The following is a 14,343-nucleotide window of genomic DNA, read 5'->3' as shown; positions in this document are numbered from 1 at the left end:
TTGACAAACTTTATAGTTTTAGGTTTCACATTTAAGTCTTTGATCCATCTGGAGTTAGTTTTTGTGTATGGTGTGAGGTACAGATCTTGTTTTATTTTTCTGCAAATGGATATCCGGTTTTGCCAGCACCATTTGTTAAACAATCTCTTCCTCGTTTAATGGATGTTGGCCCTTTGTCAAAGATCAGCTGACCATGGGTCAATGATTTCTGAGTTCTCGATTCTATTGCATTGGTTTATGGTCTGTTTTTGTACCAATACTAGCCAGTTTTGACTACTGTGGCTGTACAGTAGGTTTTGAGATCCAGGAGTGTGAGACCTCCTACTTTGTCCTTCTTCATCGATAGTTCTTTGCTTATTAGAGGTCTCAAAAATATGGAACACTTCACAAATTTGCATGTCATCCTTGCTCAGGGGCCATGCTAATCTTCTCTGTATCATTCCAATTTTAGTATATGTGCTGCCAAAGCAAGCACTTATAAAATTAGTTTTGAAGTGTTCCTCTTCTATTTTCTGGAAGATACTGTGTAAAATCAGTGTTAACTGATTTTTAAAAGTTTTGTAGATTCTCCAGCAACACCATCCAAGCCTGGAGATTTCTTTTTTGAGATTCTTCTGTTGTGAATTTGTTTATTGGTTATAGTTCTGTTCAGATTGTCTATTTCATCCTTGGCAAGCTTCAGGAGTTTGTGGATTTTGAGGTATTGGTCTATTTCTTCTAAATTGCCAAATTTATTAGTGTAAAGTTGTTTGTTAGAAGCCCTGGTTACTCAATGATTAAGAGCTCAGCTCCTAACTGAAAGGTTAGCAGTTTGAACTCATTCAGCTGCTCCACCGGCAAAAAAACCTGATGATCTGCCTTGTAAGGATTTGTTGTTGCTATTGTTAGGTGCCATAAAGTAGGTTCCAACCCATAGCCACCCTATGTACAACAGAACAAACCATTGCTCAATCCTGCCCCTTCCACATAATCATTGCCATGCTTGAGCCCATCATTTACAGCTATCGTATCAATACATTTCATTGAGGATCTTTCCCTTTTTCACTGACTCTCTATTTTACCAAGCATGATATCTTCTCCAGGGATTGGTATCTTCTGACAAATTATCAAAATACAAGAGATGAAGTCTGGCCATTCTCACTTCTAAGAAGCATTCTGGCTGTACTTCCCCCAAGAAGGATTTGTTTGTTTTTCTAGTAGTCCATGGTATATTCAATATTCTTCACAAATACCACATTTCAAATAACATTGATTCTTTTGTGGTCTTCCTGATTAATTTTCCAGCTCTCACATTCATATGAGACTACTGAAAATACTATGGTTTGGGTCAGGCACATCTTAGTCTTCAAAGTAACACCTTTGCTCTTAAATACTTTGAAGAGGTCTTTTGCAGCAGATTTACCCAGTGAAATATGTTGTTTGATTTCTTGACTACTGCTCCTATGGGTGTTGATTGTGAATCCAAGTAAAATGAAATGTGAAAATTAAAGCCTAGAAAACCCTATGAGGTAGTTCTACTCTGTCATACAGAGTCAGTATAAGTTAAAGTCACCTGGATGGCATTTAACAATCATGAAGTTATTTCTAATATTCCCTTTCTACCATTTAAATTCTGCAAAATCTGTAGTGATATTCTCTACTTAATTCTTAATATTGGTGACTTATGCCTGTCTTTTTTTATGTTGACCGTCTTACTAGGGTTTCATCTATTTTATTAATTATTTTTCTCAGAAAAATAAAATAAAATGTATGTGAGCTATTGAATAGAAAATTTCATTCAAATCACAATAAAATGTAAAAAAAAAAAAAAAAAAAAAACCAGTTATTAGCATCATTGATTTTCTATTTTATTTTCAATTTATTTTATTTCTTCTTCTTTAATTTGTTATTTCCTTCCTTCTGCCTGTTTTGAATTTATTTTGTGCTTCTTTTTCTACTTTTTTGAGGTAGGAGTTTAGGTGAATGATTTGAGATCTTTTTTTTATTATTATTTCTAATGTAAACATTTACCACTATAAACTTCCCTCTCAGCAAAGCTTTAGCTGAGTCCCAGAAATTATTATATTCTTTGCTTCATTTTTATTCAATGCTATGTATTCTTTTTTAATTTCCTTTTAATCTTTCTCTTTGATTTGTGGACTATTCATAAGTGTGCTGTTTAATTTCCATATGGTTAGAGATTTTCCTGTTGTCTTACTATTGATTTTCAGTTTGATTTCATCATGGTCAGATGACACATTCTATATGCTTTCAGTTCTTTTATACTTGTTAACTTTCGTTTTATGGGTTAGGATATAGTCCGTTTTGGTGAATGCTCCATGGACACTTAAAATATGTATATTCTACAGTGGCAATATGTTAGCATTTAAGTCTTCTGTTATTTTCTCTTTTTTCTAAATCTTGTTCTCTTTTTCTCTTTTCTTGCCTTCCTATGAGTTACTTGAACATATTTAAGGATTTCATCTTTACTTATTTGGAGTATTTTTTAGTGTATCTCTTGCATAATTTTGCAATGATTGCACTGTGTAATAAAATATTTAAATATAACTTATCATAGTCTATTAATAGCAACATTTTACTATTTCACATGAAGTGTAGAGCACTTATATTTAGATCTTTACTTTTTTTCCATTTAACTATTATTTTCTTGAGTATCATACGGTGTTACAATTTTTAGTTCAATCATCAAACATGGTTTATAAAACTCATGAGGATAATGATAATCTATATTAGATACATCTTTCTGCTTTTTTTTTTAATTATCTCTTTTTCTTCCTGATGCTCCAATATTCCTCTTTTTAAATTAAAAAAAAAAAAAAAAAAAAAAAAAAAACCTATCCTTTCTTTTTGAAAATTTCCTTTAGTCTATCTTTAAGGATAAGTCTGAAAGCAACAAATTCTTTTAACTTTCCTTCTTCTGAGAAAGTTTTTGTTTCATTTTCATTCCTATACCAGAATTTTGCAAGATATTGAATTCATTGTTAACAATTCTTTACTTTCAGCACTTGAAAAGTGTGCCAATTCCCTTGGGGCTTCATGTTTTAGATGAACAATCCACTGTCATTCAACCATATGGTAATTTACAAAGGTAATATATCATTTTTCTCTGGCTGTTTTCAATGTAAATGTTTTGTACCTCATCTTCCCTTCTGTTTTTATCTTTAGTTTTCAAAATTTAATGTTGAAGAGCCTTGGCATAGATTTCTTTTGATTTATCCTTTTTGTAGCTTATTCATCTTCTTAGATCTGTAGGTTATTTGTTGTGAAATTTGGTTAGTTTCCACTCTTTTTTTTTTTTTTTTCCTCATATGCTCTTTCAGTCTCATTCTCTTTCTCCTCTCTTATAGAATGGCAATAATACAAAATTTGGCTCTTTTACTATTGTCCTTTTACTATTTACACAAGTCCTTGGTGCTTTATTTTATTTTATTTTTCAGAAAATTTTCTCTCTGTTGTCCAGATTTAGTGAATTCTATTTTTCTCTCTTTGAGTTCATTAATTCTATTCTCAGTCATCTCCGCTCAACTATCAAGTCATTCCAGCAAAGTTGTTCAGATATTTTAAAATTTCTGTTACTACATTTTTCAGTTCTTTAATTTCATTTGGTACTTTTTTTATAATTTCTATTAGGCCCTGAATTTTTTTTTTTTTTTTTTTTTTATGCTTTCATTTGTAGCAGGAGAATTTGTAATAGACTGTTGAAGCATTTTTATTATTGCTTTAAAATCTTGGTCAGCAATCCAGACATCTGATTCTTCTTGATTTTGTTATCAGTTGATCAGCCGATTGGGTTTCAGTGATATTGTATTCTTTTTTTCTTCTTGCTATGATAAGTAAATATTTATTTTACCATGAGCATTTTTCTACCATATTAGGAAACTCTCTCTAATCTGTCTCTCAGTGCCATGCATACCTTAGAGGTTTAGCATGTGGATCTTAGGGTATTTTTTAGTCTATGGTTCCAATTTTTTGCAGTGTTATTTTGATCTGCTTGGTTTATCTGAAGCTAGTGGGGCTCCCATTGGTCCCTGCTCGTGCTGCCTGATTGGGCAGAAGGGATTACCTCAGATATGGCTGCTGGATGTCTCTTGATTAGGGAGAGATGCCTCTATTAGTGTCAGGCTGCATTGGTGGTCAATTTTTTTTTTTTTTTAACCTCATTTTCCCTTCTGTGAGCTTTGTAGTTACATATTGCTTTACTACTCTTTTAGTTGTTGACTATTCCCTGTCTTCTGACTTCTATACTTTTTTATTTTAATTCTACATTTTTTTTTAAATCTCATAGATTCTCAATAACATTATGTTTTCTATCAGCACTAAGAATTGTCCATTGTTCTCTAACTTCCATTGCTTTCATCAGACTTAAAAAGACTGACAATTTTGTTTTTTGCTCCTTTCCTCTCAATAAAATAATTGGCCAAATTATCTAGTCAGTCATTGCCAGATACAGAAATGTTTCAGAATTTCAATGATCAATTTTATTTCTGTATTTGGTTGCTTTTAAAATATCCTTGGTCATTTTCAATAGACCATTGTTTCTCACTCAGTTTTTCAATTTCATCTATTATTTATTTAACTTGTTTTATACTCTTTCAGATAAATCCCAATATCTGAAGCCATAAAAGGCCCAGATTTTTTATTTCTACTAACTCTAATTCCATGTTTCTTTCATTGACTGGTAATAATCTATTATCTGCTTTAACTAGATTAAATTTAACCTATGAAAACCTGTGGCAGTCTGGGTCTAAGATGGTTTACTCCAAAGAAATGTATGTTTCCTTCTGCTGGATGGTAAATGAACTTATTGATATTGAAATTATTATGAAATTAGTATGAAGAATAAACAAATCTGTCCTGGCAGAAGTACAGCCGGAATGCTCCTTGAAAGCAAGAATGACCAGACTTTGTCTCAGCTAGTTTGGCCATGTTATCAGAAGGGACCATTCCCTGGAGAAGGAGTTCATGCTGGGTAAAGTGGAGGGTCAACAGAAAAGGGGAAGGCCCTCAACAAGATGGATTGACAGTGGCTTTAAGAATGGACTCAGATTTAGCAAGTATTGTGAGGCTGGCGCAAGACTGGGGAGTATTTCATTCTGTTGTACATAGGGTCACTATGAGTTGGAGCTGACTCAATGGCACCTAACAACAATGACATATATTTAAAGTATTAGCTTTAGGTATGTTAATTACACCAGTAGTATAAATTTAATTCATCTCACATGCAGCCATCACCCATCTGTCAGTAGAAGTTTATGTGTTGCTATGATGCTGAACAAGTTTCAGAGGAACTTCCAGATTAAGACAGACTAGGAAGAAAGGCCTGGCAATTTGCTTCCAGAAATATCAGCCAAATATCAGTGTGATTTTCAAAATATGTAATTGATCAATACTGCTGCAAGTTGGAATCACATACACTATCTTAAATAACTTTATTAATACTACTTTGAATGATGTAAATCTGAACTTGGTTTCATCTCTTTTCACTAAAGATTCAGAAAAGTAATGGAGTAAGGAAAGTCTTTCCATTGTTCATTTTGGTAAGACTTAGAAATCACACAAAGAGAGTACTGAATGCAGTCTTAAAAGCTTCTGAGCAGCCATCTAAGGTGCAACTATCAATCTCTCCCCATCCAGAATAAAGAAGAGTGAAGAAAGTCAAAGATGCAAAGAAAGAATTAGTCCAATGGATTAATGGACCATGTGAACTCCAGCCTTCATGACCCTGAGACCGAACTAGGTGTTGCCTGGCTACCACTGCTGACCACTCTGAAAGGGATCACAATGGGAGGTCCTGGGTGAAACAGGGGAAAATGTAGAAGAAAACTCAAAATAATAATAATAATAATTAAAAGACCAGGTTTATTGGTCTGATAGAGACTGGTGGAACCTCCTAGACTATGTATGGCCTTTATACATACTTGAAGCCTAGAAATGAACTTACACCCATGACTCAACCTTCAGCCAATCAATGGACACGTCTTAAGATGAACAATAACAGCAGGGAGGTACACACTCATTAGAACAATCAACGATATGAAACCAAAAGGGCAGCATTTGCCTGTGGACAAAGATGAGAAGACTAGAAGAGATCATAAAAGACAAAGGCTCAATGGTAAACACAGGGAAGAAGTGGGATGAGTAGTGTTACATTGTAGAGATTGCAACCAAAGGCACGAAACAAAATAGGTTATGAATTGTTGAATGAAAAACCATTTGCTCTGTAAATTTTCACCCAAATCAGAATAAAAAGTTGAAAAAGAAAAGAAATCACAGAAGGAAACTCAACTTCAACTATTCAAAGTAATACCATAAAAGATATAACATGAAATGAGTGGGAACAAAAGTATCCCAGAAAAGATTTTCATGTGAAGACACTCATCATCCTTCTATAACACATATAGAATAGACTATTTTTAGGGCTGCCTTCCCTGGTTCTTCGCAGATGGTGAGTCAGCACACATACACATTACTCTTTTCCAATTTTCTTCATGCTATTTCTCACAAATAGAGTCTCTCTTTCCATTTGTTAGCCAACCTATACTTTCCTCCCTACTATTATGGATTCCACATGACATGTGGACGTGACCACATGACCCTTTTAAATATTATTATCTTTTTTTACCATTTGGAGTCCCTGTGTGGTACAATTAATGTACTCAGCTGCTAACCAAAAGGTTGAATTTCAAGTCCACCCAGAGATGCTGGAAGAGAAAAATCAATCATTGAAAACCCTACGGAGCACAGTTCTACTCTGACACACATGAGGTGGCCATGAATGAGTGACTCACCAACAACAGCTTTTACTATTTCAATTGTTCTTTTTGTTTCTTTAATGGACCAGTAGTCCTTTCTGTTACATACAATGTATCAAAAGGTAATTCTTAAAGCCCCTTTAAACTCCATATTTATAATCCTGGCTAAAATAAAATTTATAATGCTTATTAAGTAGATGAAATGAAATGCAGAGTTTATCTTTCTTGTGTGTCTGTTGCAATGAGATAGAAATGAGAATAGAAAAACATCTGCTACAGTTAAAGCAAATCCAAAAAAACTCTAGAGACTAACTAAGTTGGACACTAACTTGGAAAAATATCAGTATGATATGTTCAGAAAAATGAAATCCAGAGATGTTATTCAGCTTCCTTGAGAAAAAAATGCTTTGCCAATTCAAATATAAACACATGTGGTAATAATCAATGGTCTTTTTTCTCCTAAATCACTATTAAATATCCACTTGTGCATTTATTTTGAGTGCTTTACTTCTTAATTTTAAAATAATTATATATATAATTGTTTTAAATATTATAGACATTTTAAAAAAAGTTAAAGGCACCCCTGGTGCAGTGGTTAAATGCTCAACTACTAACTGAAGGTCAGCAATTTGAACCACCACCCCCCAGCCACTCCACGAGAGAAAAGACCTGACAATCTGCTCTCATAAAGATTACAGCCTTGGAAACTCTATGGGGCAGTTCTACTCTGGCTTTTAGGATTGGTATGAGTTGGGATTTGACTCGACAGCAATGGGTTTGGCTTTGGTTTATCACCTTTAACTGAAGAATAATAGAAAGAAGAGAAAGAGGAAAAAAGAGGAAGAACAAAAATGTGAAAGACAAAGAAGAGAAGACATAAAAAGGAAAAAATGATTAGGGCAAAGAGTAAAGAAAATGTGAGGTTGAGAAATGGAAAGAAAATGAACATAGTGAAAATATGTCAGGAAAGTAAGATAGTAATCTATGTGTAAATCACTACCAATTTATTTCTAAAAACTATACCTCTCATTTGAGCTCCAGACTGGTATTTATAATTACTTTATGGACTCTCCCACTGGATGACTTAACATCAAGAATTTGGATCTCAAAATCAAGTTTTACAATCAAACCAACAATTATCTTGGACTCACTCTCCTCCCCAAAACATGACATCTAAACCTACTGCATCCATATTTCTTATCAAAGTAAATAGTACCTACTCATCACCTACCAAGTCTTTTCCTCCTTATACATAAGTAGACAATATTACCCAGCTTCTTTTGCTATTAGATATGGCCATGAGACTAATTTTACCAATAAAATGTGAGCAAAAATGATATATGCCACTTCCAATTCTTAATCCTTCACATAAATTCTCTGTCTTCCTTTATCCACTCACCAGATGCAATGAAGTCATTGAAAGACTCTGAGGCTCCAGCGATATGTCAGAACACTAAAAGGAAGAAGTCTATGTCCCTGAATGACCACATGGTCCCCCTACCCAGGGCAGAATCAAGTATACACTCATAGAATATAGTATAGGAATCAGTATCTTGAAGTGAGGGACTGTAATGAAAAACACCTAAAATATGTGCCATGAGCTTAGTAGTTGGGAACAGAGCAATTAAAAGACAATTACCATAGCTCTAAAAAGATGGCAATTCATGTTATACAATGCCAAAATATTTAATAAAACTGCTTTCTAATTTGAAGGCAGACTACATAATAGCAAAAATCTTAAGATCTAGGGGAAGTAGCTAGAAAGAATCAGAATATTATATGTTTCATGCTACTTACTACCTTAGGCAAGGTGTTACAAGAAAGACACAAAATTAAAAAAAGAATTGGCAGAATGAAAGAGAAGCGAGTACAAAAGATTAGAACTGTTACTAGACCTCCAAGAGTAAGAGAGAAGATTGAGAAAAACTTTAAACAAAAAATACCTAGTAAATTTTTTTAGTTAAAGTAACTCAATCTTATGGCAAAGATTAAGGGTGTTATGTTAACCTGCTTACCACCACCAATTGCCATTAAGTCAATTCCAACTTGTGACGACCTCATGTGTGTCAGAGTAGACCTGAGCTCCACAGGGTTTTCAATGGCTAAGTTTTTGGAAGTAGATCACCTAGCTTTTCTTCCAAGGCACCGCTAGATGAAGTCCAACCTTTCGGTTGGCAGCCGAGAACATTAAACATTTGCATCACCCAGAGACTCCCTTAACTTCCTACTCATGCTTATTGTTGCAGATAGCCTCAAGTATGCTACATTATATTGAGAAAAATATGAGAGTGAGAAAACTGTGGCTTTTTTTTTTATTATTGTAAATCACAATTAAAAAAGTAAATCACAATTAAAAAAAAAAAGGAAATCTTTGACTGTAGTTACTGGCACATGATGCTGATTGGAAGCAATTAGATAAGAAGCTTAATATTTTTTTGAGGAAATTGTATTGATAAATTACAAACATAGTCTTAAAATTTATGTTTATGAATCACTGCTCAAAGAAGAATGGCTGGGAGAAATGTAACCATTTAAAACAGGAAAACTCCCCAGCATCTATTTCAGACTTGACCAGGAAAATACAGGAAGGCAAGAACCACCCAGAGGGCAAAACCAGGGGTCATGGACTAGAGAGTTCCCCCAAGAGAGTAGAAATGCACTAATAAAGATACTTGCCCTCCCTTCAGAGCAGGAGGCTTTCACATTGTTCATTTGGTAGGTTTCAGAATTGCTACAGACCAATGACTCTGTGTTTTCTATTCTTTCTGTTTCTGAATGAGAGTATTTTTTTGAGTGTGGTCAGTATCTCTGATAACACAGTGTGTGATGGGGAAGTTAGAACATATGTAATTTTGGATCATAAGTCACCAAACTATGAGAAGCCACATCTCTAGCTATGCATCACCTGCCCTTTGAGCTGGAGGTGTGACTGGATAGGATCATAAGTTGTCTCCCTTGGAAAGATGATGAGTGTCTTCTGTGTGAGGGAGGAATAGTGAAAAATATATTTGGTGATTGGAAAAGTAGACTGTGGTAATGATCTAAGCGCACATGCCAGTATATATGGTGCACACACACACAAGTTGTACTCTAAATCCCAAGCAGTAATAAGATAGCTAGAGTGAAAACTCTACTATCTGATCAATGGGGTGGCACACATAAAGACACTTGACGAAGTGTTGACAATCAAAAGCCATTATTATTGATTATGGAAGATAAACAGTGAACAGTAGGAACAGATTTGAGGTTACCCAGTCCTCTCTACCTCCACGAGTACCCCATTTACCATTGTAGAAGAAGAAATCACTTGTCTAAAAGGGGACTCACTCACTCATCCCAAATTATTCATGTCCATTTTCTGTCACTGAGCAGGCATGCCACGGATCACATGTCAGCAGGTGTCTCTCTCTTAGCAGGTGTATTATAGGCTCAGGCCAGGTGCACCTTGCCAGTTTTGTTCTCTGGCTCTGTGGATTTTCTTGCATGGGTCTGGCCCCTGTGCTTACTGGTCCAGCTATCAACCAGGATCTTTGGAACAATCTTTAGCCAATGCCAGAATTAGGCCAGCATTACAACAGTTCTGAAGGCAAAACTTATGGATTGCAAACCCTGGTCTGTGTATGCTGAAGTCCTTCAGATCTCCTCTAAGCCTCCTCAGGACAGGCTTCCTCCGAGCCTCCTCAAGACAAGCCTCCTCTTGCCCTTAGTATTAGAGCTTTCATCACAGCTGGGACATCTGCCACTGCCAAAGGCAGGCACTCAACTCTCATGCTGCCACTTACTCAACTCAGCCTGCAAAAGCCTGGAATGAGGTTTTTGTCCCCATGATGGTGTGCACTGCTCCATTGGCAATCTCTTGTCCCAAGATGCTCAGCTCCATCAATGACCTTCTGCTCAGAAGTGCCATGGACCAACTCTGCTCACCACCACCATCTTTTCTTTGGGCTAAATTGCCCACTATTGTCATCTGCCAGTCTCATGGTTCCCACCACTCACAACAATGTCGCCTGTTTCTCTGCTGCTAAACTGTCTTGTACTTGTGGCTGCTTCTCTTGCTCTTCAGTGTTATCAGCCTCAGTGTTACCAGCTCAGTACAGCCTTTCACCCAGGTCTAGAAGGTTCTCAGCTCAGGGAACCCACGTCCAAATGACATGCTCCTTTTCAAGCTTTTGTTGATAATCAGAAGGTCCCCCCCCAAAAAAAATATGAGAGATTTGACACTTACAAAAGAAAACTCCTTGTCAATTTCAAATCATGGCTTTTGTAAGCTGATCAATCCCCTTGGATGATAAAATGAATAGCAAAATGACCAATCCTTGAAATCTGCTATGTACAAAGCAAACAAATTAATCACCTTGCAGATTCCGGCCCAATCAATCATTTTGGGAGAGTTGTAAACCCATGTCCAGAAAGGTTGAATGAGACAAACCCATTACACCAATTCCATGTGACCATGTGGATCAGTTCCAGCCAATAGGTTGAAGGTAAAAGGTAGAACACACAATTTCCCTGAGTGTCTCTAAAAATCTCCCTCAAAGTCCTCCACACTCTCTCTTCCTTTGTCAGCCTGAATGATTGTATAGAGCAGAGACACCTCCACTCACTACTACCAATAATTCAATGGGCTGTGACATGAAAAAAAAAAAAAAAAAACCTTGTATTAAGCCATTGATATTTAGGGATTGCTATCCCAGCAGTTCATCTACCTTGACTAATATATCTCCCAAGCTGGACCCTGAAAGTTATTTTCAGCTTTTCACTCACTCTATCGCTCTCACCTTTTACATATAATCATTTTTATAAATGTCTATTTTGTTCCTAAATATTTTGTGACTCCTCCTTATCCTTACTATCTCTAATGTCCCTGCCACAGTACAGTCCTCATCATCTTGCACTAAAGTTATTGAAATAATCTCTTAGTTACCTTATGTTTCTGCTAATTTCCTGTAGCCCTAATCATCTTTGCCACTGCTTCCAGATAATTCTTTCTAAACTAAAATCCTTCAATATCTTCTCAAAGATTTCAGAAAAACTCCAAACTCCTTAGCATGGTCTATAAGAACTTTCATGAATTTTCCACTACCCACCTTTCCAACCTCATTTCCCCACTCTTACTCCACTACAGGAAGCTCTGGTAGCATAGTGCCTAAGGCATTTGACTGGTAACCAGAAGGCTGGCAGTTCAAACCCACCAGCCACTCCTCAGAAGGAAGGTTGGGCAATCTACGTCTGTATTGATACTGCCTCGACCACCCAAGGAGGGGTCACTATGAGTTGGGTCCGACTTGATGGCACATAACAACAACAACAACACTCCACAACATGTCTAAGAACTCCTTCCATGCACAACTACCTGCTAGTTGTCCAACTACACAGCTCCTTCAAGTTACCACCTAAGAGGTTATCTGTTTAGTGTGTAAATAAAGAATTGATTACTGTCCCACAAAATTGCTCAGAACACTCATGTTTTATCCAGCGGTGCTCTGTCCCTTACCTCTCACTCCTCACTCTTCATCCACCACCCCAATTTCTTTCTGTTATTCATTACAGAAACTGTGTCCTAATTTCCATCAACACTGTAATGTCACACTTGTTTTTATAATAGTGACTTACCCTTTTTCTTCTAACTCTCTCTGACTTTACTTGATTTCGTCTCTCAATTACACATTCTCACTGACTGCTTTCAGGGTAACAACCTTTTCCATATCATTGGCTCCTCTCTCTTCTTCTTCTTCCTAGGAAAATCAAATCTCTGACATAGATAGCTTCCACCTTTCCCAAAGTGGAAGCCTTGCCCATATTCTGCTCCTTCCTAGAGTTGATAATAGGGCTTACATGAGCTTCTTCAAATTCCCATTCTAGTAGCCATACTCCTTATTCCATTTAAAATATCTATTGCTACTATTTTGCAGTAACAAAAAAGTAAAATATCTATTGCTACTATTTTGCCTAGAAATTACTAGTCATCTTCAAATTGTAGCTCAAGCATTACCTCCTCTGTTAAGTTTCCTTCATTCTCTAAAACAGTTTCTCATTCTCTTCTCCATACTCCCATAAAAAAAAAAAAAAAAAAAAAAAACACCTCACTGCTCACTGCCATCAAGTCAATTCTGACTCATAATCCCACAATGAGTTTCCAAGGTGGTAAATCTTTATAGAAGTAGATTGCCCAACTTCCTTCTGCAGAGCAGCTGGTGGGTTTGAACTACCACCTTCTAGTTAGCAGTCAAATAACTTAGGCAATGTGCCACCAGAGCTCCTTCCATACTCCCACAGTACATTCTAATATTCCCACTTTATCATTGATGCCATTGTATTTTAACATTTTGTTTATTGATCTCTGAAGAGCAGTCTCTTTGAGGATCAAATGTTCTCTTCCTTGTTTTTGTATTCTTGCACCTTAGCATAAGGCAGGCACTTCTTGAACAAGTAAATATAAAATCACTAATAACAAAAAATGTAGTTGACAAAGAACAAAAATGGTGAGATTCAGCTTGGCATCATAGAGTAGTCAAATGCACACTAAGCTGGGTCAAAGACCTGACTCTATAACTACCTGCAAGAGCATGAGCAAAGCATTTTAACCTTCCTAGATCATGGACTCACTAGATCATTTCTAATGATCTTTCTAAGTCTAAATAAGAGAAATAATCTGGGCATATACTGTCCATACCTTTTTATGTTAGAACTGTGTGTGTATAGTGGAGGAGAGGAGAGGGAATACATGCTACAATTTATATAGACAATATTGGGCTCTACAGAGAATTTTCTTTGGGGTTTGGTGCAGTCTAAATATCCTGTTCTGGTTACCTAGTACCACTCTGACAAGAAATATACCGCAAATGGGATGCCTTAACAAGCAGTTTATTCTTACAATTTGAAGGCTTTAAGTCCAGGTTCAAAGTGCCAGCCTCTAGGGGCTAGGTGAAATCCCCTCAACCGTGGGGTCCAGCTCTGCCTCCTGCTCCCAGCCCACTGGAGCTAGAGGCATTTCTTCACTCAGACAGCTACTGGCTGCTGAGGCTGAGAAGCCCCAAGGTTGACAATTAAAAAGGCACAGTCCCGATGTTACCAAACCACATGGCAGGCCATTAACTTAAGTCCATTATAAGCCCCAGGGTCGGCAGAACATGGCAGGCTGCTGAGCAACGACACAGCTACATGCAGGGTCCAAGCATGCCATAGGCTAGAAACCTTTCTCAAAATTTCTCCTTATATACAGGAAGCAGACCACATCCCAAAGGCAGCTACTCAGCTGCTCATAGTAGATTCCACCATGGAATTGATTACCAGTCTCATCACGGGGAATACTATATCCAGCTGCCCAGCCACTCAACCAGGCCTAGCCAAGTTGACACACAAACATAACCACCACATAGCCCTTGGGTGGTATGAACAGTTAATGTGCTCAGCTATTTACCAAACAGTTTGAAGTTCAGGTCTATCTAGAGGTACCTTAGCTAAATCTACTTAAGAACATCAGCTCTTGAAAACGCTATGGAGTGTAGTTCTAGGCTGACACACATGGGGTCATCATGAGTTGGAATTGACCCAGCGTCAGCTTTTTCTTTTTTCCTCTTAATATAAACAG

At 36.6% G+C, this 14,343-nt stretch overlaps 1 non-coding gene across 1 annotated transcript; it reads right to left on the bottom strand.

Annotated features, from left to right (window-relative positions):
- Positions 1-368: 368 nt before the first annotated feature.
- LOC122150047 lies at positions 369-475 on the bottom strand. The gene has a single exon (XR_006163456.1). It is a non-coding gene; the product is annotated as a U6 spliceosomal RNA (small nuclear RNA).
- Between the last annotated feature and the right edge of the window lie 13,868 nt (positions 476-14,343).

The sequence above is a fragment of the Orycteropus afer genome, unplaced genomic scaffold (genome assembly GCF_000298275.1).
Source record: "Orycteropus afer afer isolate SDZICR_OR568_19922 unplaced genomic scaffold, OryAfe1.0 scaffold00081, whole genome shotgun sequence".
Taxonomy (NCBI): Eukaryota; Metazoa; Chordata; class Mammalia; order Tubulidentata; family Orycteropodidae; genus Orycteropus; species Orycteropus afer.
Note: the sequence above shows the minus strand (reverse complement) of the source record. Positions and strands in the feature narration are given on the sequence as shown.